The sequence below is a fragment of the Mixophyes fleayi genome, chromosome 6 (genome assembly GCF_038048845.1).
Source record: "Mixophyes fleayi isolate aMixFle1 chromosome 6, aMixFle1.hap1, whole genome shotgun sequence".
In the NCBI taxonomy this organism is placed as follows: Eukaryota; Metazoa; Chordata; class Amphibia; order Anura; family Limnodynastidae; genus Mixophyes; species Mixophyes fleayi.
Window position 1 is genome coordinate 222,911,247 of NC_134407.1, and position 26,614 is coordinate 222,937,860.

The 26,614-nt window shown below is 42.4% G+C and overlaps 1 long non-coding RNA gene across 1 annotated transcript; it reads right to left on the reverse strand.

The window, feature by feature from the left end:
• Positions 1-4,002, reverse strand: LOC142160589 (uncharacterized). The gene is made up of 2 exons (XR_012693277.1): positions 3,835-4,002; positions 1-281 (listed from the first exon to the last, which is right to left on the reverse strand). It is a non-coding gene; the product is annotated as an uncharacterized LOC142160589 (long non-coding RNA).
• Between the last annotated feature and the right edge of the window lie 22,612 nt (positions 4,003-26,614).

A 26,614-nucleotide genomic window follows, 5' to 3' on the forward strand; every position in this document is an offset into this window, starting at 1 on the left:
TTGCAGAGTCATTTGCAGGATAAGATATATTTATTACATATATGAATCCAAACGGCCTAACAAAAACATAGCAAAGAAGTTAATGGTCTGTGTGTGGCAAAGATCCTTGGATGAAGAGATGCCAATGTGGCCAGACTGAAGAGAGACATAAGCAGCCTTGGAGCTCTGGAGAAATACCTCAACATGTAGTGAGACACGAATTGCACCACTCCAAAAAGCAAACAAAATAAAAAGCTTCATGCCACAAAGACCACCACTCCAGGCCAGGTGTTATATACAGGCTGTAGATATAAGAAAATTAAAAAACAGTTAGAAAAATGACCCTACACACTATATGTGCCAAACAAGTACCTATAAACCTCGCATGGATAAATAACCAGAGTTACGCCACATATACATGGTCACAATTTAGCTACCACATTATGACACTAGGGGACATATACATACTACACCATTAATGCCTTTTGAGACTTAGCAAATACAAGCATCAAGTGTGTAAAGTCTGGACTGGCCAAAGTGTAGCAAACATTAAACAATTTGTTTGTACAAACAAAAAAAAAAAAAAGTAGATGAAATCTAACACACTAAGGTGCATTTAGCTAAAGACATTGAGGCAAAACCTACAGACATGAATCTATACTTTCTACTAGAGATGGTCACTGACCCCCGTGTTTTGGTTTTGGATTCGGTTTTGGATCTGGATTACCGTCGTGTTTTGGTTTTGGTTTTGGTTTTGCAAAACTGCCATTGCGTGTTTTGGTTTTGGTTTTGGTTTTGTTTGGTTTTGTTTTGCTATTTTTTTGGAAAATCCATGTTTTTGGGCCTAAATTAACCCAATTTAGTGCTCCAACTGTTTTAGAGACAAGTAATCTAATTGTTGAGGTAATAAATCATCCAAAAAAACAGTTTAATTCTTCGTTGGTAGGCCTATTCTACACACAAAACAGATTGTCTTCCTCTCCATCTATGCATATTGGCAATGCAGCCATCGTCTTTGAATGTATATTACACCCTACACTTATAGTTAAATATGTAAAGAAATGGAAAAAGCCAGTTTGGTTTCTGTCTCTCTAGGCCCCCCTCCACTTGTATAAAATACTAATAAATTCAGCCGTTATATACTGTACAATATAAATTGAAATGGACAAAGGCAGTTTGGTATCTGTCTGCATCAGATCCTCTCTCCACTAGGAGTAAAATAGAAAACTATTCAGCCGTTATATAATCTAGAATATAAATAGAAATTGAGAAAGGCAATTTGGTATCTGTCTGCATCATAATCATCAACATCATCATTAGCGCCCTCGTCGCCTACACAAATCTTCCCCTCATCCTCTTCTAATTCCAAAGTGGCATCCTCAATTTGTGTATCACCGGCTACACTCGGGCTATTAAGGCACACATCAGCAGAATGCTCACGATTAGACATCCCACTGTTGGATGGACTCTCCACAGGGATTGTTGTCATTTGTGAATCAGAGCAAATATTCTCCTGTAATGCCTCACTGTTATCTTGCAGCTCGGCTTTGACGCGTAACAGTAGTTGTGCACCAATTGTAGGCTGGGTAACTTTTTGGGATCTGCCACTAATAGCCAAAGGTGAAGGCCTCATTCTCTCTTTGCCACTGCGTGTGTAGAATGGCATGCTTGCAATTTTTTTTTTATCGTCACTTAACTTTTGCTCAGTTACACTTCTTTTTCGCTTCAATACAGTAAATTTTTTTTTGGTTTTTGTTTTTTGCACTAATTTGAAAACACTCTGTTGTTTGACATCGCCTTGGCCAGATGACGTACTGGGAACACTAACATCAGGACTGGTGACAGAACCTGGTTGCTCATTTAGATCATATGTGGACTGCTTTGAATCCATTGCGTAGATACTGCTGACAGATATGACTTTTGACAGCCAGAAATATTAATGCACAATTAGAGAGGACACCCCAAAAACACTGAGGAGTGCTAACATTTATTGAGTAGATACTGCTGACAGATATGACTTTTGACAGCCAGAAATATTAATGCACAATTAGGGAGGACACCCCAAAAACACTGAGGAGTGCTAAAATTTATTGAGTAGATACTGCTGACAGATATGACTTTTGACAGCCAGAAATATTAATGCACAATTAGAGAGGACACCCCAAAAACACTGAGGAGTGCTAAAATTTATTGAGTAGATACTGCTGACAGATATGACTTTTGACAGCCAGAAATATTAATGCACAATTAGGGAGGACACCCCAAAAACACTGAGGAGTGCTAAAATTTATTGAGTAGATACTGCTGACAGATATGACTTTTGACAGCCAGAAATATTAATGCACAATTAGAGAGGACACCCCAAAAACACTGAGGAGTGCTAAAATTTATTGAGTAGATACTGCTGACAGATATGACTTTTGACAGCCAGAAATATTAATGCACAATTAGGGAGGACACCCCAAAAACACTGAGGAGTGCTAAAATTTATTGAGTAGATACTGCTGACAGATATGACTTTTGACAGCCAGAAATATTAATGCACAATTAGAGAGGACACCCCAAAAACACTGAGGAGTGCTAACATTTATTGAGTAGATACTGCTGACAGATATGACTTTTGACAGCCAGAAATATTAATGCACAATTAGAGAGGACACCCCAAAAACACTGAGGAGTGCTAACATTTATTGAGTAGATACTGCTGACAGATATGACTTTTGACAGCCAGAAATATTAATGCACAATTAGGGAGGACACCCCAAAAACACTGAGGAGTGCTAAAATTTATTGAGTAGATACTGCTGACAGATATGACTTTTGACAGCCAGAAATATTAATGCACAATTAGAGAGGACACCCCAAAAACACTGAGGAGTGCTTAAAATTATTGAGTAGATACTGCTGACAGATATGACTTTTGACAGCCAGAAATATTAATGCACAATTAGAGAGGACACCCCAAAAACACTGAGGAGTGCTTAAAATTATTGAGTAGATACTGCTGACAGATATGACTTTTGACAGCCAGAAATATTAATGCACAATTAGAGAGGACACCCCAAAAACACTGAGGAGTGCTTAAAATTATTGAGTAGATACTGCTGACAGATATGACTTTTGACAGCCAGAAATATTAATGCACAATTAGAGAGGACACCCCAAAAACACTGAGGAGTGCTAACATTTATTGAGTAGATACTGCTGACAGATATGACTTTTGACAGCCAGAAATATTAATGCACAATTATGGGGGACAACCCAAAAGCGCTGGGGAGTGCCAAATATGAAGAAAAAATAATAAACCTCTATCCTCCTCTCTGCACTAGCGATTTTGGTTAGAGCAATTGCAAGAACAATATTGTATTCTTTCTCTGTCCCTGCTCTAATTAGCCTATGACTACACCCTGCTCTCTCCCTCTGTCAAATGGCGATGGATTGCTGTGGAGGCGTGTATTTATAAAGTTGAAGTATCGCGAGAACCGAGTCCCGAGATCCGACGACGTCACAATGACGTTCGGCCTCGATTTGGATTCGGAATTGGCGGGAGAGTACCGAGCTGCTCAGCTCGGTACTCGGATACCCAAAGTTCGGGTGGGTTCGGTTCTCGGAGAACCGGACCCGCCCATCTCTACTTTCTACACACATTGTAAAGGTTACAAAAAGGTAGCAACGCTTGGAAATACAAATTTTCCCACATATTATACATTTCTCTATCACACCAGTCCATGTAGATTCATATTGCCATTTGAACTTAACATACCTTAGATCATCTGTCCTTGAATAAGCTTGCTGCTGATTTTAACACACAGCTTTGAAATGCTAAGGGTTAAAAAGTGCATTAAAAATTATTACCTCAAAAATACTGATAGACAACATAGCTCCTGAAGTTTCAGCCACGCACTGCTTCACGAGGGGGGGGGGAGGGGGAACTTGATCTTCCTCCTCCTCCACCCCAGCAACCTCGTCCATGACCCCTGGTGCCCCACTCCATAAGAAGATGAAAGTAATGTTTAAGGCGAGTTTGAAAAAAAAATAAAAAAATTAATAAAAAAAACCCATTTACATAACCAGTTACCATATAGTCATATAGAACCACCACCAAAGTGCTTACAAACGTGATACTTACCATCGCCATAGACCCTTTCACAAATCAGATTAGTTATATTGACCTTTATGTGCCATAGAAATGTGAAGGGAGTGAAACACTTAACACAGAGTGCTAATGTGTTTAAGGTAGGGGCAAAAAACACCACTTAAATTTTTTTTATTATAGCACAAGAAAATTATTCCAAAAACCATGGCCATTATTACTGCAAGGTGTTGTAACAAGGGGTATGCAAGAAACGATATTTGTTTTATACTTACCACACACATAAGATTGTCTTAAAATGGCACACAACAAGATTAGTCAAGATCCCAGCAGACCCAAATAGCTGTGGGGGAGGGTAAACAAGAAAGAAAAAAATAAAAATAAATAAAAATAAAGGGATAATATTGAAACATTTCACTACATTAAAGAGGACTGTATGCAGTTCCGCCTCTAAGTATACACAGTGGACTAAATATTAAAACTCCACAGCTAACCAAACACTTTTGCACTAACATTCAGCACAAAAACCACCAGCACAGTACATTAAGCCCTTTCTGCAGCAACAGAGATTTCTTGCTCACCAACACACACACATCTTTAAACATACTTTAAAGTTACATCTTTAAACATACTGAGTACTGAGCAAGGTACAGCAATAAACATCTGATTAAAAAAACATTTGCCCATCTACAGTCTACTTACCCTGATTTGTCAAACTCACAACAACACAGAAGTTGTAGCAAGGTATTTTTAACTACCACTCTAATTAGGTAATTAAATGCCGGTGCGAACGCCGGAGAGTATGGTAAACAGAAATCATTAAGAGCTGACAGCTGCGTACCAATGAAACAATTTTGTTTTTGACTAAAAGTCATGCTGGCATGTAACCTAAGGTTCTTCATTGTACGGTGAGTCGATTTTTAAACTATTATTACAAATGTCAATAATGCGCTTAGCTTTTATTACTGTGCCAATAATAAAGAATAAATTGATTGGGCTATAATCATATTCCCTAAAAATCATTTACATGTATTGAATTAACATGCGTAAACTTAATGTGTGACACTATAGTGTAGTGGTTATGTATTCCACCCACCAGTACTAAGTGCAGGAGTTCGAGCCCACAGGTCAACCATAAGCACAGAGCCATTTACAAGGCTCCATTAAGCATACTCAGTAAAGTATAATAGGAATAAAAATACGCAAATGCTATTTTTTTATTCCCCCTCAATTCTTAACATGGTCAAGTCTTTCAAGGTCCTGATGCGTTTGACAAGCATTTTTTTATTTTTTGTGTGTGTATGTAGGGTTATGGTTTTTATAGCGCCTTATCCGTCATTCCGTTAACAATAAATGCAACCGCCCAGATTTGACAGACCTAAGACAGCGATTCAGCTGGCCGAAAAAGTTATTGTGCAGTTTGGTGTATGTTTTCCTATCTGAAGTATACCTTAGTGGATAAAGAACTAACCTTGCAATGATAAGGTAATGAGTTTGACCCCCGATTCATGCGTGTATGTGGCTTACCTTTGTTTATGTCAATGTTTGAGCGCATTTACTCTACTCTGTGACTTATGTAAGAGTGCTTTTGTATATGGTTTGATGTTTAATCTGCCTATCTGTCATGTTGAACATTGTGATCACTTACAACAGATGAAAGGAGTTGTAGCAAAAGACTTTATTGCAAAGACATAGTAAATCTATACTCTCAGAAGTAGAAAAAGAGAACACAAAAATGGTAGCAATATTATTATACTTTTGATTTGTATTAATGAACATGGATATAATTCCATATACATACATTTTAACTCACCATATACCAGTTCCTACCATGTATAATATGTGAAAATATTTGGAGTTTTAAACATCTTTTAAGGACACCCAACTTATTATATACCCTACGTATATAATAAGTTGTTGTCCTTAAAAGATGCTCATCTTTCATTGTTATTCTATTCTGATCTCATCACTACTTGTACAGTGGTGTAGCAGATAGCCAAGGCACCTTTGAAGCTTGCAAACATGTGTTCAAGACCTCACTAATTCACTTGGGTCTTAGGGATCCTTAATTAGGGATTAAGGATATTTCCTTACAATATTTGTGTTGGTGATAAAACTTACCCTGTGTTAATCAAACACTTCGTTTACAATAGCTAATAAAATGGGTGTAAATTCCTTGAAAAAGTGTACAGTTATACTATGTGTATTTATTTTTAAATATATTGAAAAGCCACCATCAACAAGTGTCAAATCATCCATGTTGCATATTGAGACTAATGTTAATTGTTAGTTGCTGAGAATCAAAAGAGATTTGTAATCAATATTTATGATAAAGCAGAATGTTTGCCTAACAGTTTAACACAATTGATCAAATTAGCCATGCACTTTGCACTCGATTCCAGCAGCCGACATGAATGTGGAATGGAGTGTGCACTCCATTCCGGAAGCCACAATGAATGTAGAATGGAGTGTGCACTCCATTTTGGAAACTGTCATGAATGTGGAATTGAGTGTGCACTCCATTTTGGAAACTGCCATGAATGTGGAATGGAGTGTGCACTCCATTTTGGAAACTGTCATGAATGTGGAATGGAGTGTGCACTCCATTCCGGAAGCCACAATGAATGTGGAATGGAGTGTGCACTCCATTTTGGAAACTGTCATGAATGTGGAATGGAGTGTGCACTCCATTCCGGAAGCCACAATGAATGTAGAATGGAGTGTGCACTCCATTTTGTAAACTGTCATGAATGTGGAATGGAGTGTGCACTCCATTTTGTAAACTGTCATAAATGTGAAATGGAGTGTGCACTCAATTTTGTAAACTGTCATGAATGTGGAATGGAGTGTGCACTCCATTTTGTAAACTGTCATGAATGGGGAAGAAGTGTGCACTCCATTTTGCAGCCGGAATGGATAGGGAGTGATAGTAGAAAATATATCTGCCTAGCATACTAAACTGCAGTGTAGAGGGCCCATAAAAGCCAGGCCTCTTTACTGAAGAGGCAGCAAGCAGCATAGTGCACTATAATAAAAAAATTTAAATTTTTTTTTTTTAATTAAAATCCTGATATTAATACGTGTGTTTGTTTAGCATAATTTTTTATTTTTTTCATACGCAGAGTATGCTTCTAAAGGCTTTTAACAGTTGTTTGCGCTAGGTTTTTTGGATTTAAACATGACCCTGGCCGTTATTAACTTTTGGGAAAGATTTGAGACAGGAGTGACGTCAGTTTCACTCAACTGGAAAGAGGGAACGCCTACTGTTCTCAAGTGAAAATGCATAACGCCTACTTTACTCAAATGGTGTCTCATCTCCGCCCAGCCCGCGCCTACTCTCCGCTAGGGATGTGCACCGGCGACTTTTGAGGTCTCGTGTTTTGTGTTTTGGATCCGGATTTTCGTTATTTTTGAGGTTCGGATTTGTCTCGCAAAACACTTGACGAAAGGTCTCGGTTCGGATTTAAGGTATTGGATTCGGATTTTTTTTGAAAAAAACATAAAAAGTTTAAAAATCAAGTTTTTGGGCTTATTTTCACTCCTAGGCTATTATTAACCTCAATAACATTCAATAACAAGCATTTCCAGTGTATTCTGAACACCTCACAATATAGTTATTAGTCCAAAACGTTGCAACAAGGTATCTTTCTGGACTGCGTAGAGGAGTGGGTCACCACAATATATATTAAAAACCCTGAACTTTTATGATTCGCACCAATAAATGTACCTGGACTGCGTAGAGGAGTGGGTCACCACAATATATATTAAAAACCCTGAACTTTTATGATTCGCACCAATAATTGTACCTGGACTGCGTAGAGGAGTGGGTCACCACAATATCTTAAAAACCCTGAACTTTTATGATTCGCACCAATAATTGTACCTGGACTGCGTAGAGGAGTGGGTCACCACAATATCTTAAAAACCCTGAACTTTTATGATTCGCACCAATAATTGTACCTGGACTGCGTAGAGGAGTGGGTCACCACAATATATTAAAAACCCTGAACTTTTATGATTCGCACCAATAATTGTACCTGGACTGCGTAGAGGAGTGGGTCACCACAATATCTTAAAAACCCTGAACTTTTATGATTCGCACCAATAATTGTACCTGGACTGCGTAGAGGAGTGGGTCACCACAATATCTTAAAAACCCTGAACTTTTATGATTCGCACCAATAATTGTACCTGGACTGCGTAGAGGAGTGGGTCACCACAATATCTTAAAAACCCTGAACTTTTATGATTCGCACCAATAATTGTACCTGGACTGCGTAGAGGAGTGGGTCACCACAATATATTAAAAACCCTGAACTTTTATGATTCGCACCAATAATTGTACCTGGACTGCGTAGAGGAGTGGGTCACCACAATATCTTAAAAACCCTGAACTTTTATGATTCGCACCAATAATTGTACCTGGACTGCGTAGAGGAGTGGGTCACCACAATATATTAAAAACCCTGAACTTTTATGATTCGCACCAATAATTGTACCTGGACTGCGTAGAGGAGTGGGTCACCACAATATCTTAAAAACCCTGAACTTTTATGATTCGCACCAATAATTGTACCTGGACTGCGTAGAGGAGTGGGTCACCACAATATCTTAAAAACCCTGAACTTTTATGATTCGCACCAATAATTGTACCTGGACTGCGTAGAGGAGTGGGTCACCACAATATATTAAAAACCCTGAACTTTTATGATTCGCACCAATAATTGTACCTGGACTGCGTAGAGGAGTGGGTCACCACAATATCTTAAAAACCCTGAACTTTTATGATTCGCACCAATAATTGTACCTGGACTGCGTAGAGGAGTGGGCACTGGGCACCACAATAAAATATATAAAAAACCTTCAACAGATCTGCATTACACTACACATACGGCTGCTCCTCCATCCTCTCCATCATATACATGTTGGAGTTTTAGCGTGTGACAACCTCTTGTTTTTGATAATGTCAGTGCATTTTGAATATTTTTCAATTTGCCCCACACCACTGAATGTACTTTATCTATGATACGCAATACGCATCTATCTATCTTGACTGCGTAGTGTGGTGGCCCCGGTACACAATTTGGTACCGAGGCCACAATATAATTAAAAAACCCTCCACGTGTCTGAATTCCACCAAACAAGTATCTGGACTGCATAGTGGGGTGGCCCCGGTACCCAATTTGATACCGGGGCCACAATACCTCCTCCAAACATGGTACAGACAATTCGTCATTGAGATCCCAGACAGACAGGGTCAAAGTGTTATTGTTTGACTTTGTAAACCCAAAAAACTGTCCCTGTTGCACATAGTCGTGCAATGAAGACTGACTTTTTCATTTAAAGGCACGATCTTTCAAGTGTAGTGTTTGTAAGTCTAAGTCATATTATACTTTTGGTAAAATTGGTTTATTTTGTTCCTCTTTATGGTAATTAATTAGTAATAGAATTAAAGTAGGAAATAGAATTAAAGTATGAAATAGAATTAAAGTATGAAATAGAGTGGTATAGAGTTGTAGTGTGGTATAGATAGAGTGGTCCACACAATATAATAATAAAACCCTCAACTGGTCTGAATTCCACCAAACAAGTATCTGGACTGCGTAGTGTGGTGGCCCCGGTACACAATTTGGTACCGAGGCCACAATATAATTAAAAAATTGGGCATCAACTGTCACCGTTGTTTAATATCTGATACACCTAAATATGGACTGCACAGTGGAGTGGCCCCGGTAGTAAATTTGGTGCCGGGGCCACAATACCTCCTCCAACTTCCAAGTGTAGTGTTTATAAAGACAGACAGCGTCGAAGTGTTATTAGTTGACTTTCTTAACCCTAAAATTGTCCCTGTTGCAAATATTCGTGCAATGGACAGTTACTTTTCTATTGAAAGACTCAAGCTTTCAAGTGTAGTGTTTATAAAATATAAACAACAATACAGTAGTTTTAGAGCACGTCAATACCTCTTGTTTTAAATTATGACACGGCATTTTACTTTTGGTTTGATTTCTTGAATTTTTTTACATTTGGTTTTACTTTTTGAACATGGCAAACGACTGTTGCTTGGTCATATAATGCAAAAAAAAAGTTCCAAGATGGAATTGTCCTTGGGACCTCACACCCACCTTTATGTTGTTGAAATAGGACATGCACACTTTAACAAACCAATCATTTCAGCGACAGGGCCTACCAAACAGCTTTGGCTGAAATGATTGGTTTGTTTGGGCCCCCACACCAAAAAAGCTATTCATCTCTCCCTGTACAGACTAAACAGGCTCTACTGAGGCAAGATGTCGTCCTCATCCTCAACCTCTGATTCCTCTCCCCCTACAGTGTGTACTTCCTCCTCATCACACATTATCAATTCGTCCCCGCTGGACTCCACAACCACAGGTCCCTCTGTACTATCTGGAGGGCAGTGCTGTACTTCATTGAGGAATTGATTATTCATTTTTATAAACATCATTTTTTCAACGTTGTGAGGAAGCAACCTCCTTCGCCGCTCACTGACCAGGTTCCCCGCTGCACTAAAAACTCTTTCCGAGTACACACTGGAGGGGGGACAACTCAGGTAAAATAGAGCCAGTTTGTACAGGGGCTTCCAAACTGCCTTTTTTTCCTGCCAGTAACAATATGGACTGTCTGACATGTCTACTTGGATGGTGTCAGCAAAGTAATCATCTACAATTTTTTCTATTGTGACAGCATCCAATGCAGCGAGAGTAGACATGTCTGCAATGGTTGGCAGGTCCTTCAGTCTGGACCAGATGTTATCAGCATCCCCGCCAGTGCCTCTTTTGGGAAAACTGAGCTTTTTCCTCGCAGCCATAGATGTGGAAGAAAATGAGGGTGGAGCTGTTGGCATGTCACGGTCCTCTTCAGAGGACAATCTCCTGACCAGCAGGTCTTTGCACCGCTGTAGACTTGTGTCCGCCGGAAACAGAGACACAACATACGCTTTAAACCGAGGATCGAGCACGGTGGCCAGAATGTATTCCTCTGACTTTAAAAGAGTGACCACCCTCGGATCCTGGCAAAGCGTACGAAGGGCTACATCCACAAGAGCTACATGCTTGGTGTAATCGCAATGGCTTACCAGCTCCTCCCTCACTTTCTCCAGCTGCTTCTGCAACAGCCTGATCAGGGGAATGACCTGACTCAAGCTGGCAGTGTCGGAACTGACTTCTCGTGTGGCAAGTTCAAATGGCTGCAGAACCTTGCACAACACGGAAATCAGTCTCCACTGCGCTTGACTGAGGCGCATCCCCACTCCTTTGCCTATGTCGTAGGTGGCTGTGTAGGCCTGAATGGCCTTTTGCTGCTCCTCCATCCTCTGCAGCATATAGAGGGTGGAGTTCCAGCGCGTCACAACCTCTTGTTTGAGGTGATGGCAGGGCAGGTTCAAGCTTTTTTGATGTGCCTCTAGTCTGCGGTAGGCACTGGCTGAATGCCGAAAGTGTCCAGCAATTTTGCGGGCCACCGCAAGCATCTCCTGCACACCCCTGTCACTCTTGAGGTAATGCTGCACCACCAAATTAATGGTGTGGGCAAAACATGGGACGTGCTGGAAATTGCCCATATTTAATGCCCGCACAATGTTACTGGCATTGTCTGACACCACAAATCCCCATGAGAGTCTAAGTGGGGTAAGCCACTGGGAGATAATTTCCCTCATTTTCTCTAATATGTTGTCAGCGTTGTGCCTCTTATTAAAGCCTGTAATGCACAATGTTGCCTGCCTTTGCATGAGCAGCCATTTTGTAGATGCTGCTACTGATGCAGCTGTTGCTGTTGCTGCGGAAGGGGATGCATCTACCCAGTGGGCTGTCACAGTCATATAGTCCTTCGTTTGCCCAGAACCACTTGTCCACATGTCCGTGGTTAAGTGGACAGTGGGTACAACCGCATTTTTAAGAGCACTGAGGACACTTGATCGTACTTCTCTGTACATTTTTGGTATCGCCTGCCTAGTGAAGTGGAATCTGGAGGGGATTTGGTACCGGGGACACAATACCTCCATCAACCCTCTAAATCCCACTCCACTGATGGCGGACACCGGGCGCACGTCTAACACCAACATTGCAGTTACAGCCGCAGTTATACGCTTTGCAATAGGGTGACTACTATCGTATTTGGTGGTCATGGCAAACGACTGTTGGACGGTCAATTGTTTTGTGAAAGACTTAGCGGTCTTACGACTTCCCCTCTGGGAAGATGACCGACTAACAGCAGCAACAGCAGCAGTGGCAGTAGTAGGCGTACCGCTGCAGGATTCCTCGGATGAATCCCGTATTGAGGAGGACTCAGTCTGGCTGCTGACTTGGGCTGCAGGACTGAATCTGATGGAGATTGTGGAGGAAGTTGACGAGGAGGGTGTTGCTGGTGTGTATCCAACTGGACCACGGGATTTAGGTGTCCCTGTACCGATGAGGGTCCTAGCCCCAGTTCCTGAACTAACCACTGAACTATGAAGGTTATTCAGGTGACGTATAAGGGAGGATGTTCCTAGGTGGGCAAGATCCTTACCCCTGCTTATTTGAGCTTTACATAAGCTACATATTGCCATACATTGGTTGTCTGGATTTGGATAAAAATAACTCCAGACCGAAGAGGTGCATTTTTTGGTCTTCTGACCAGGCATGACGATGGGCTTTTTCATCCCATGGACATCAGCTGTTTCCCCCCCTGGTGCCTCATTTACAATAAAGAGAGGCTGTCAGCAAGGGGGGTTTGGAGAGGATTAAGGCACAGAAAAGTGTGGGGAGACAGAAGGAGAAATTAAGACACAGTGAGAGAGGAACATTGAGACACAGAGACCAGAAAAGTGCTGTGACAGCTGGGGATCTGGGACTAAAGAAGGAGGAAGTCCCAGGTTCCCCCGGTATTGTCTGGGAGCGCAAGCGCATTGGCTGCACAAGGGCAAGTAACGTGTGCCCTGAATAAGGGGAGAGTCCCCAGAGCAGAGACCCCAGGAGAGATGAGGGGATTGCTGCAATTGGCAGCATGCACTAAGGTATATAAGAGCAGAGACCCCTGGAGAGAAGGGGGAATTGCTGCAAGTGGCAGCATGCAGACACTAAGGGATGTAACGGCAGAGACCCCTGGAGAGTAGGTTATAGCAAAGAGAGGCAGTTGTGGAGTTGTGGGAAACCCAGGAGGACATAGAGAGAACAATAGAGAAGAATGCTATATCCCAAGGGATTTTACCCCTGCTTGCAAAGCTGAGAACTACACAGAAAGATTCAGATCTACAGGTGTGTGTTGGAGATAAACTACACTATGAATCCTGCATGTGTGTACTGGAAACAGACAGAGGCTGAACTGTGAGTGACTGTGGAACTACTGTGACCAGGAGAACCTGGTGTGTACTGTGATAACACCAGCGGTGTAAGAACTGTGCAGGAGGAGTAAGGAGATGTACATGCAACAATATTCATATTGCTCTTTAAGAACTGTGCTGGAGAGAGTAAGGAGCTGTATATATATATTTCTTTATTGCTGTGACCATTATGATTATTGTGCTGGAGGAAGAGGAGTGTAAATAAAGAGTTCAGTTTCTCATAGAGATGGTCTGGTGGTCAAATTATACTGACGTTTATTGCACTGCACCATAAAGTGACATCACCTATGTCCCATTACCTACAAAGAGACCCCTGCAGGGACCCCCTGGTCATTTACACCCATGCCCATCAGCTAGCCTGGGCTGGAGAAAGCGATGCACTGCCTGACCTGTGCACCTCACACTACACACTGTGACAGGGGGTTATATATATATATATATATATATATATATATATATATATATATATAGATGAACGCATAACAATTTTTTGGGTTTTTTGTCCGCTGAGCTGTTCCTGTATTAGACTGTCGATGTTTATACAATTCAGAGATCATCTACTGTTCACTTTACATTATGGAGAGTATTCTAGCTACGATTATACAATACAGAGAGTATCTTAGTGATCACTATACAAAACATAAAGCATTTTAGTGACCAATACATAGAGTGTCATGAACCGCTGCACAAGCTGCTTTGACAAGTAATCAAGGGAGTGAAAAGCCTTATTTGATAAGAGAAACTTACTATACATTCATAGGCAAAAGTTTTGAGAATGACACAGATATTATTTTTCACAAAGTCTGCTGCCTCAATTTTTATGATGGCAATTTGCATATACTCCAGAATGTCATGAAGAGTGATCAGATGAATTGCAATTAATTTTAAAGTTCCTTTTTCCCATGACAATGAACTTTTTCCCAAAAACAACATTTCCACTGCAATTCAGCCCTGCCACAAAAGGACCTGCTGACATCAGGTCAGTGATTCTCTTGTTAACACAGGTGAGAGTGTTGACAAGGACAATGCTGGAGATCACTCTGTCATGCTGTTTGAGTTTGAATAACAGACTGGAAGCTTTAAAAGGAGGGTAGTGTTTGAAATCATCATCATCATCATCACCATTTATGTATATAGCACTGTACAGAGAACTCATTCACATCAGTCCCTGCCCCATTGGAGCTTACAGTCTAAATTCTCTAATATAGACACACATAAATAGATAGAGAGACTAGGGTCAATTTTGATAGCAGCCAATTAACCTACCAGTATGTTTTTGGAGTGTGGGAGGAAACCCGAAGAAAACCCACGCAAACACAGTGAGAACACACAAACTCCACACAGATAAGGCCATGGATGGTAAATGAACTCAAGACCCCAGCACTATGAGGCAGAAGTGCTAACCACTAAGCCACCGTGCTGCAAATCATTGTTCTTCCCCTGTCAACTATGGATATCTGTAAGGAAATACATGCAGTCATCATTTCTTTGCACAAAAAGGGCTTCACAGGCAAGGATATTGCTGCCTGTAAGATTGCACCTAAATCAACCATTTATGGGATCATCAAGAACTTCAAGGAGAGAGGTTCAATAGTTGTGAAGAAGGCTTTAGGGAGCCCAGGAATGTCCAGAAAGCGCCAGAACCATCTCCTAAAGTTGATTCAGCTGCAGGATCTGGGCACCACCAGTGCCGAGCTTGTTCAGGAACGGCAGCAGGCAGGTGTGAGTGCATCTGCATGCACAGTGAGGCAAAGACTTTTGGAGGATGGCCTGGTGTCAAGAAGGCCAGTAAAGAAGCCACTTCTCTCCAGGAAAAACATCAGGGACAGATTGATATTCTGCAAAAGGTACAGGGATTGGACTGCTGAGGACTGGGGTAAAGTCATTTTCTCTGATGAATCCACTTTCAGATTCTTTGGAGCTTCTGGATAAACACTTGTCCAGAGAAGCAAAGGTGAGCGCTACCATCAGTCCTGTGTCATGCCAACAGTAAATCATCCTGAGAACATTCATGTGTGGGGTTGCTTCTCAGCCAAGGGAGTGGGCTTACTCACAATTTTACCTAAGAACACAGCGATGAATAAAGAATGATACCAAAACATCCTCCAAGAACAACTTCTCCCAACCATCCAATAACAGTTTGGTGATAAACAAGGCCTTCTCCAGCATGATGGAGCACCTTGCCGTAAGGCAAAAGTGATAACTAAGGGATCAAAACATCGACATTTTCGGTTCATGTCCAGGAAGCTCCCCCGTCCTTAATCCCATTGAGAACTTGTGGTCAATCCTCAAGAGGCGGGGGGACAAACAAAAACCCACAAATTCTGACAAACTCCAAGCACTGATTAGACAAGAATGGGCGGCCATCAGTCAGTATGTGGCCCAGAAGTTGATTGACAGCATGCCAGGGCGAATTGCAGAGGTCTTCAAAAAGAAGGGTCAACACTGCAAATATTGACTCTTTGCATAAACTTAATGTAATTGTCAATAGAAGCCTTTGACACTTATGAAATGTTTGTAATTTTACTTCAGTATACCATAGTCACATCTGACAATAAGGTCTAAATACACTGAAGCAGCAAACTGTGTGAAAACCAATACTTGTGTCCAGGGCCGGATTAACCAAAGGGCTTTATGGGCTACAGCCCAGGGGCCCTGAGCAGCTGGGGGCCCTAGAGATTTTAAAATGTTTTTTTTTTGTTTTTTTTAAAAAACGTCAGCTTTTTCTTCATCGGGTTGGGGGCCAGGGGCGGATTAGCCATCCATACACTGCCTCATGTGTTTTCCGTACATTTTTTTTATAATTTGTTTTCCGGCGGCGTGGGGGATGGTGGTGGGTGATAGGCGAATCTCTCGTATTTGGTTTGACCTGAAGGGGCGGATCCGGCAGTGACGCTGTCCTGGCAGCGAATAAGGAGGCTGCCTGTCACAGATAGGGGACTGCAGAGGCTCTCGCGTGACTTCCTTAGCTTCAGCCCAGACGGATGCCTCCTGCTTCATGAAGCTGAGCAGCGCCAGCACAGGTAAGTAGTTAGCAAACGAATCAAAAAAGTGCGTGATAGTGACAGTGAGGGTGTGTGTTGGTGTTCCCTGGCTTTTTAAAATGTTATGTTATGATATTTAATGGTCACTTTCTATATAGTGAAATAGGAAACCCATGCATAAAATAACACAAGCATAGAAGCTTGGTCGGATTAGATAGATTGCAGGGTATACTGATTTTATTGTTACCCATGAACTATTTTGGTTAAACAGCTCAGACATTTTTGGAACACTGATGGTAAAGAGTAAACAGACCGGTGTGACAGCCATTTGGAGAAGTGACAACCACCACAAGGAGGGAAAAGTCAGAGGAAAAGCACAAGGATATATATATATATACATACATACACAGTAGATATATAGATATATATATATATATATATATATATATTGCACTTGACCTGTTATCCAGAAATACAAGTGAGCTTTGTGAATATATTCTCTTCCGCAGGCCTTAGAGCCATGAAACACACTGGGATTGTACTTGGTTAGGGTTAGGCAGATTCATTTGAAGTTGAGGTTCATTCATTTACAGTTTAGTGGTTCCATAGGGGAGCTTTGAGTAGGTTAGAGCATAGGGGTAGGCTAAAAGGAGGTAGGAATAGGTTAGAGTTAGGTTGTGATGAGGTAGGAGAAGGTTAGGTTTAAGATGTGGTGGAAAAATTAGGGTTAGATTGTGAGAAGGTAGACATGCCCAATACGATATTACTGAGGGGGGCCCCAATATCGGACTGGGCATAAATTGCTTGACAAATGGGGGCCTCACAGAATCCCAAGCCCAGGGGCCTACAATGTCTTAATCCAGCCCTGCTTGTGTCATTCTCAAAACTTTTGGCCATGACTGTAGAAAGCTGTCAGTGAAATACCAATCCTCCGCCTTGGCAGCCCTAGCTGACAGAGTAAGGAATCATGGCTACAGATGAGCAATGATGTCAACAAGGGAATAGGCAGGTGTTATAAAAGCCTGACTCCACAGTTGCCAGATTTAATGATCCTTGCTGCCTCTGATACCCTGGTAAATCCAATGCCTGTAATCATTGAATCCAGTACTGCATAGATAGCCACAAATTTTAATTTCTGAATCACTCTGGTGTCAGGTTTTATGAACACTTTTGTCTTTGCACCATTCATTCTACTTGCTGTTCTGCTGAATTGGACTCTGTCTATACCACAGTCTGCATTTTTACTTTCTGATCACAGCTTGGACATTGAAGTGTTTTCAACTAGTCTGCATCTGAAACCTGGTTCATTCCACAGCCTATGTATGGACTGGTGCTCATTATCTTGTATATGAACTTGCTTATAACCACAGCTGTATTGCCTGAAGCATGCTATTATATTCCATGGGGCCAATTCAATTTGGACATGTTATTCTAGGAATAACGTGGCGCTAATGTTATTACCGGTAATCAGGTAATTTTAACCCGGATTACTGCGAGCAAAAATCTGAGTTAAAATTACCGTACTATGGTAATACTGCACACTATTACTGTAGTAAGGGTAATAGTGCACTGGCCACGTTATTCATAGAATAACGCGGCCAAATTGAGTCTGGCGCTATTTGTTCATGGGCGTCCCAGTCTGCATCCTTGCCATGCTCATTATCCTGCATATTATTAGTAACTCTGCATAAGGTCTTGTGCTGTTCAACCTGACCTGCATTATATTGTATCTTCTACTATACCAGTGTTATTGAATTATATATCTATTGGGGCTTCAGCCATTAGGATCCTGTCCAGGAAAAGACTACTGTGACAGAGAGCATTCTAGTGATGCTATACAATACAGAGAGCATTCTAGTGATGCTATACAATACAGAGAGCATCCTGACAATATAGTGACTATTGTAGTGTCTGCCATATGATGCTGAGCTATGGTCATACTAAAGAGAGAAAAGTCTAATGACCGCTGTACAATACAAAGAGCATTCTAGTGACTACAATATAAGACAGGAACATTGTAGTGACCGCCGTACAATGCACAGAACATTCTAGTGACCACCATACTATATAGAAAGCATTCTAGTTACCACTATATTATGTAGAAAGCATTTTAGTGACTTCAATGCAATATATATAGCAGAATACAATACAATACAATACAGAAAGCATTATTTTGACCACACAGTTGCTAGAATGCTTTCTGCATTGTATTTTGGACACATGAATGCCCTCTCAGCCATGGGTAGTTGTAGGTCTACAAACGCCAGTGTACCCAGGCAGTTTATGGCTGCTAGGGTTTGATGGGACCAATAGTCACACACATTGAAATACAACTTTTTTTATTTATTTACCATTTTTACATTATTATTCTAATCAACCACCATCCATGGGTGTTGGGAAAAGCCCCAGTGCTATCAGCACAGGACTAATTTTTTCTTGAGGGGGTAAACACATTTTTTTGATGGGCCAGATTCCCAAAGGAACAGAATGGGAAAGTCCCACTATGACAGGGGGAGCTAAAATTGTGGATTTCTCAGCCCAGCTAGTTATGCCTGGTGGTGGTTGCATCTTTTATGTGGGGCCTCGTACTGTTTGTCCCCCCTGTCAGGCGTCGTCCCCGCACTCACCATCGGTGACAGAGGTGGATGCCTTCCTCTGTCGGCAGCTCACCCCATTGCTAGGCAATAGGACGCTTCCTCCTTCTGCTGGGTCTCGCATTGCCACGTGCATGTGCAGTTCGCTCGCATCTCCATTGCTAGGCAACGGGACGCTTCTCTGCCCTTCCTGTCGGCGATCAGCTGTTCTGACTGCCGATCCCACTGCCACTAATCAGGGAGTTGGCTCCTCTATTTAAACCTGCCTCTTACACTAATTAGGTGCCAGAGTATCTAGGCCTTCCTATACTCCCTGCTCTCTGACTGACCTCCTGTACCGACCCGGCTTCCTCTAGTTCTGTTTCTGGATCTCCCTTTGGCCTGACTGCTCCTGCTGTATCTGACCTTTGGCTTGCTGACTCCAAATTGCCTTCTACTTTAATACCACATTTGCCCGAATGGTTTGACCTCTGCCTGCACCACCACGTCTGTTCACCATCCACTCCGTTGGAAAAGACCAGGGGCGTGTTTTGGCTCTGCGCCTCCTAGCTTAGCAGCGCACATATCAGCAAGTGGACTTCAGTCCCTTTGTGACACATTAGCTGCACTCAGTCCAGGCTATGACCACTAGTTTTATTTTTTAAACACTGTAAAGATTTGTACTGCTGATCATGAAAATCATCATCATGGAGTTTTGCACCAGGGATCGAGCACCTACAAGAGATATGTCTGGAAATAGATGTATCTAAAGCTGCTGCCTCAGACTACTACTCAGTAAAACTAAGTGAAATTTTGTTCTTGGAAGTTCATACGCACAACTCTAAGAGCAGGTAAATATAGAGGACGTAACAGAGGTGCAGAGATACCCTTCATTTCACTTACTGCACAGTCCTCTATATATGATGTGCAGACCATGATGTGTTGGGTGTAGACCCATACGCATAGCTTAAAATATGCAAATTTGTCAGTATATAGATCTCTCAGTTGCACCTTTCCGCTTGTAGAGGCGGAAAGGGGGATGAAAAAGGTGTGCAAACACAGATCAAGTACCGTTAGGGCATGTTCACATAAGTGCAAACTGAGGCACCGAGATGGAGACACGAATACGCCTGTCAGTAGTCGTATCATTTGCAGGTGCAGATACACACTGATGATGGTCACCAACACTAGCTAGCCGCTTCTGATTGACTGGTTGTGGATTGACTTCTGAAGCTTTCTTCATTGACTGCCTATATGATATGATTTTGTGGGTATATTTTATTTTTGTAAATCAATCCTATCAAAACAAATGACTTTGTTGGCTGTAAATATATTTGGGTAAAAGTACGCCTGATGTATTATGGTGATTATGCTAATGGTGCAGAGCTGAATAACCGCTCCTTACGGAGCTGCGCCTTGAGTGACAGGTAAGTGGCCTGTCAGCTTCTATTTAATACAGAGCGGCATTGCTATGATTGCCCAGAGTATGGGAAAGCTGCTCTGTATTGAATAGTATTAATTTCATTCAAGCTCATTTCACAAAAGTTGTTATCCCATTTGCTGTGCACTAAAGTACAGTAATATTTCGCCCAGCATTTGTGTCGTTCCTTTTGTTTTTGCAATAATAATTTTTATTAACATTTGTAATAACTGGGTACAAAATAAACACTAAAGTGTGGGGGGAGGGGGGGGGGTAATAGGGTAGGAAAAAGGCAGTACATATAAATACAAACAGAAGTTGCAAATCACAGCAAATTCACATATTGAAAACCATTAGGAATATACATTGGGAAAACAATCTCCAAGGACTACTAAGAAGAGAGAAATATTCGGGACGTTGGGAGAGACTGAGGTTTTGGAGACATATTGAATCCAAGCAAACCACTTCATGTGGGGAGAAGAAGCAGTGGAAGCATACGGCACTACCATGGTCTCCATATCGCAACTTAACTGGACTGTAATTATCCTAGCAGTGGGTGGCAGAGTGGAAGTTCTCCATGCCTGGGCTTTCACCGCACGAGTAACTATAAAAATGTGGCTTATAACATAGAGATATCCTTGTGGGGGGAAAAGGTGTAAAAGTGCTACCTCCAGAGTTATAAGGAACAGGAGTTTGAGTGATCTTTGATATTAAGGTAAAAACCTCGGACCAGAGGGTTTGTACAACCGGACAGCTCCATAAAATATGAAAGATGTCACCTATCTCCCCACGCTCTCTCCAGCAGGCCCTGGTCTGACTTGGCAAAATCTTATGAAGTCTATCTGGGGTCATATAGAGCCTGTGGAGTAGTTTGTATTGCATCTCTGTGTGATTCAAACACCTCGACATCCGATGGGCATTTTGATAAATAGTGTCCCATTGAGTCAGATCAAAAACCTGAACAAGATCTCTCTCCCATAGTTTGGGAAGAGGATTTTACCTATTGGTTTCTTAAGTTGAGGTGAGTGTACCAAAATTAGATGGCCGCCTTGTTAATCCCAGTTGTCAGTCTGGCATAGAGGAGGGCTGGGGGGTGTTGTAGGGAAAGATGCTGCATGCGTAAGGAGGTTAACCAATGTCGGACTTGAAGGTACTTATAAAAGTCTTGGTTTGGGATCTAGCAAATGTGAGAAGGATAATAAAAACCGGTCAGAATGAAGCGTTTTGTGGTATTCTAGAGGTAATACCTCTAGAATACCACACGGACAGGTTTATATTAGGCATAAATTTAGCTAAGGCAAGTAGGGAGAGATTGGAAGTGGGGAGAGTGGCAAGGTCCATTGTCTTTAGAGTCTTGTCCCAAGTTAGGGGAGGGTCTCTCGTGAGACGGGGTAGGTCAGACTGTGGGGGCCGCCAGGACTTAGGAATCCACAGGAGGTCAGCCAATGAAAATGTATGGTTAAGGCCTCTCTCGAAATCAGCCCACAGTTTATCTAGATCAGGGAGAGACCAATATCATAGCTGTGCTAATATGGCCGCTTCCTGATGATTAGCTATATCGGGGAAGGCTAGACCTCCTGGTTTTTTTGGACGAGACATAGTAGAGTGGGCAAGTTTAGGTGGTTTGCCCTTTCAGACATAGGAGGTAATTACGAGGCAAAGCTTATCCATATAGGACTTGTGGAGAGAAAAAGGAAGTGTCCTAAATAGGTACATCATTTTGGGTAAGAGAGACATTTTAAACACAGCAATTCTGTCCAGCCAGGAGATCTCGTGACACTGCCACGATTTTGCTAGTGTTCAAATGTATTAATAGAGGAATATAATTAGCCTCGAGCAAGTCTATTTGGGGAGTAATCATAATCCCTGGATATGACATAGAAGAGGTTCTCCAAGAGTATGGGAAGGTTGCCTTCAGGTACACCAGGAGAGTGTCCTATATGTTAATAGGGAGGGCGCCTGTTTTGGACGTGCTTAATTTGTAATAAGAAGCCCATCTATATTGCTGTAGCAAATCGTGTTCAGATTGGTAGCGAGGTCTTCGGACTAGTGACATATAGCAAAATGTTGTCTGCAAAAAGACATCATTTGTGGATACTCGAGGCTAGGGTAATGTCCGGGAGCTGAGGATGTTGACTAATTCGCTCGGCCAGAGGTTCAATAGCTAGGAGGAAAATGAGGAACGAAAGAGGGCAACATTGTCTGGTACCATTGGAAATTGTGAACTTATCTGATGTATATATAAAGCTAATATAGAATTGAGTATTTCACCACTGAATCCAAACAGGCAAGGACCCCAGTCATATAGCCCCAATGTAGCCTGTTATAGACCTTCTCCCGGTCCAATTACATAATTAATGATTCATAATGGACTTTGATTGCTTGCGCGATAATATTGATAGTTTTACGTGTATTATTAGATGCTTGGCGTCCGAGGACAAAGCCAACCTGATCCGGGTGGATCAAAGACGGAATATGAGGACTAAGACTATTAGCGATCCGTTTAGCTTAAATTTTTATGTCTGAATTGAGATGGGCAATTGGTGTATAGTTCTGGCAGAGGGTTGGGTCCTTAGCCGGTTTAGGTATTGTTACAATTCGGGACTCCAACATTTCAGGAGGGAAACTCCCTTGTTGGGTACTAGCGTTAAATAATTGTTCAAAGAGTGGGGTAAGCTCAGTCTGAAACATAGAATAGAAGTTGTTGATAAATCCATTAAGTTAGGTAAGGATTTAATAACATACATAATCTCAGATTGTGTTAAAGGGGCATTCAAGGCTATTTTGGAATCAGAGTCCAGAGTCCAGAGAAGGTAAATTTAGCTCACTTAAAAAGTTCTTAATCAGGGCAGGGGTGGAGTGGAATCACAGTCGCAGAGATTGTACAATTTGGAATGGTAGGCCGCAAATTTATTAGCTATAACTCGGGGGTTAGAGATTCTGGCTCCTGAATCTTCAACCAATTATTTAATACGATTTTGGGCACTTTGACCTCGCAACTTTCTGGCAAGCAATCTCCCCGCTCTGTTTCCTGATACATAATATTTATGACGAAGTCTACTTAACGCTTGCTGAGTATGGGCAAGTAATAGTTTATGTAATTGACTTCTAATTTGGGTTATATGGGACTTAAGGTCTCCAGAGGAATGAGTTTCATTAAGGGACAGTTCCGCCTCCAACTTCGCTTGGTAGCTAAGAGACACACATTTGAGTCTAGCTCCAATCTGAATGGCTGATCCATGCATGACAGCTTTGAGCGTACACCGGCAGTTAAAGATGGACGTGTCCCCCGGTGAGTTAGTAGCAATGTACATATCAAGCATCTCTTTAAGAGCAATCTTCACTTCCAGTAGCATCAGAAGATATGGGGACATTCGCCATGAACCAGGGGGATCACCTGATGGGGGAACCGCCAAGTCCAAACCACAGGGGCATGGTCGGACCACGATATCGGGAGGATCACAACTGATTTAGTATTCTGTAGATACCATTTAACTGACAGTATCAGATAAATTTTAGAATAAGAGTTAAGCACCGAGCAGTAGTACGTATATTTGCGTTTCAGCGGGGCTTGGGTCCTCCAGACATAGTAAAGTCTGAAGGATCTGTCTTGTTTGGGGTCTGCTACAATGTTAAAGTCTCCCATGAAAATAAGGGTGCCCTGTTTGTGTTTATCAATAAGGCGTAAAGTGGATCTAAGAAAGGAGACTTGCCACGAATTGGGTGCATATAACGATATAATCGTAACTAGTTTGCCATCAAGTGATCCTATCACAATGAAATATCTACCATTTTTATCTTCAATAGTAAAGCTAAGAGTAAAGTTAGATTTGGAGCTAAACAAAAGAACCAACCCATTTTGTTTAAAAGGAGCATTGGTAGCAAAGCACAGTGGAAAGCTATTGTTTTTAAAAATAGGGGGAGCTTTGGCCAAAAAATGCATCTCTTGTACTGCTACAACATCAGCTTTTTGCTTGTGAAAAAATGATAGCGCTAACCGCCGTTTAGCAGGGGAGTTCAAACCCCTCACTTTTAATGATAAGAACTTGACCATTTGAGCTTAGTGTAGAACCTCGGAAGCAAAGTGGATACAGTGAAGTTAAGATGAAGGATGATGTACATGCCTAAATGGGGAGGGTGACCAAGGGAAGGAGGGGAGGAATAGTAGGGGGAAAGAGGAGACAGGAAAAGAATATAGACATAAATAACTGCAGTCCTGGGGTTAAAGTAGTTTCTGTAGGGGGAATCGTCTAGCAAAATCAGTAACTGTGAGGACATGGCCGTAATTTGGGGGTACCCGCCCATACCTATAACACAACTAGGTAAAAAACATCTCCCCTGTAAAGTCAACATGTCAAGAAACATAGAAAATTTTAAGTAACTTCAAGATGTTATACAAGGTAAAATAAAATGAAATAAAAAAGGGAGAGGTCAGTGTGTCCTGATGACTGTGTATTATGAGGAGGGGGAGGTTAGTGTCTCCTGATGACTGTGTATTAGGATTAGGGGAGAGGTCAGTGTGTCCTGATGTCTGTGTATTAGCAGGAGGGGAGAGGTCAGTGTGTCCTGATGACTGTGTATTAGGAGGAGGGGAGAGGTCAGTGTGTCCTGATGTCTGTGTATTAGGAGGAGGGGAGAGGTCAGTGTGTCCTGATGTCTGTGTATTAGGAGGAGGGGAGAGGTCAGTGTGTCCTGATGTCTGTGTATTAGGAGGAGGGAGAGGTCAGTGTGTCCTGATGTCTGTGTATTAGCAGGAGGGGAGAGGTCAGTGTGTCCTGATGTCTGTGTATTAGGAGGAGGGGAGAGGTCAGTGTGTCCTGATGTCTGTGTATTAGGAGGAGGGGGGAGGTCATTGTGTCCTGATGTCTGTGTATTAGGAGGAGGGGAGAGGTCATTGTGTCCTGATGACTGTGTATTAGGAGGAGGGGAGAGGTCAGTGTGTCCTGATGACTGTGTATTAGGAGGAGGGGAGAGGTCAGTGTGTCCTGATGTCTGTGTATTAGGAGGAGGGGAGAGGTCAGTGTGTCCTGATGTCTGTGTATTAGGAGGAGGGAGAGGTCAGTGTGTCCTGATGTCTGTGTATTAGCAGGAGGGGAGAGGTCAGTGTGTCCTGATGTCTGTGTATTAGGAGGAGGGGAGAGGTCAGTGTGTCCTGATGTCTGTGTATTAGGAGGAGGGGGGAGGTCATTGTGTCCTGATGTCTGTGTATTAGGAGGAGGGGAGAGGTCATTGTGTCCTGATGACTGTGTATTAGGAGGAGGGGAGAGGTCAGTGTGTCCTGATGACTGTGTATTAGCAGGAGGGGAGAGGTCAGTGTGTCCTGATGTCTGTGTATTAGGAGGAGGGGGGAGGTCATTGTGTCCTGATGACTGTGTATTCGGAGGAGGGGAGAGGTTAGTGTGTCCTGATGACTGTGTATTAGGAGGAGGGGGGAGGTCATTGTGTCCTGATGTCTGTGTATTAGCAGGAGGGGAGAGGTCAGTGTGTCCTGATGACTGTGTATTAGCAGGAGGGGAGAGGTCAGTGTGTCCTGATGTCTGTGTATTAGGAGGAGGGGGGAGGTCAGTGTGTCCTGATGACTGTGTATTAGGAGGAGGGGAGAGGTCAGTGTGTCCTGATGTCTGTGAATTAAGAGGAGGGGGGAGGTCATTGTGTCCTGATGTCTGTGTATTAGCAGGAGGGGAGAGGTCAGTGTGTCCTGATGACTGTGTATTAGCAGGAGGGGAGAGGTCAGTGTGTCCTGATGTCTGTGTATTAGGAGGAGGGGAGAGGTCAGTGTGTCCTGATGTCTGTGTATTAGGAGGAGAGGAGAGGTCGGTGTGTCCTGATGTCTGTGTATTAGGAGGAGGGGAGAGGTCAGTGTGTCCTGATGTCTGTGTATTAGGAGGGGAGAGGTCGGTGTGTCCTGATGTCTGTGTTGTAGGAGGAGGGGAGAGGTCATTGTGTCCTGATGACTGTGTATTAGGAGGAGGGGAGAGGTCAGTGTGTCCTGATGTCTGTGTATTAGGAGGAGGGGAGAGGTCAGTGTGTCCTGATGTCTGTGTATTAGGAGGAGGGGAGAGGTCGGTGTGTCCTGATGTCTGTGTATTAGGAGGAGGGGAGAGGTCAGTGTGTCCTGATGTCTGTGTATTAGGAGGAGGGAGAGGTCGGTGTGTCCTGGTGTCTGTGTATTAGGAGGAGGGGAGAGGTCAGTGTGTCCTGATGACTGTGTATTAGGAGGAGGGG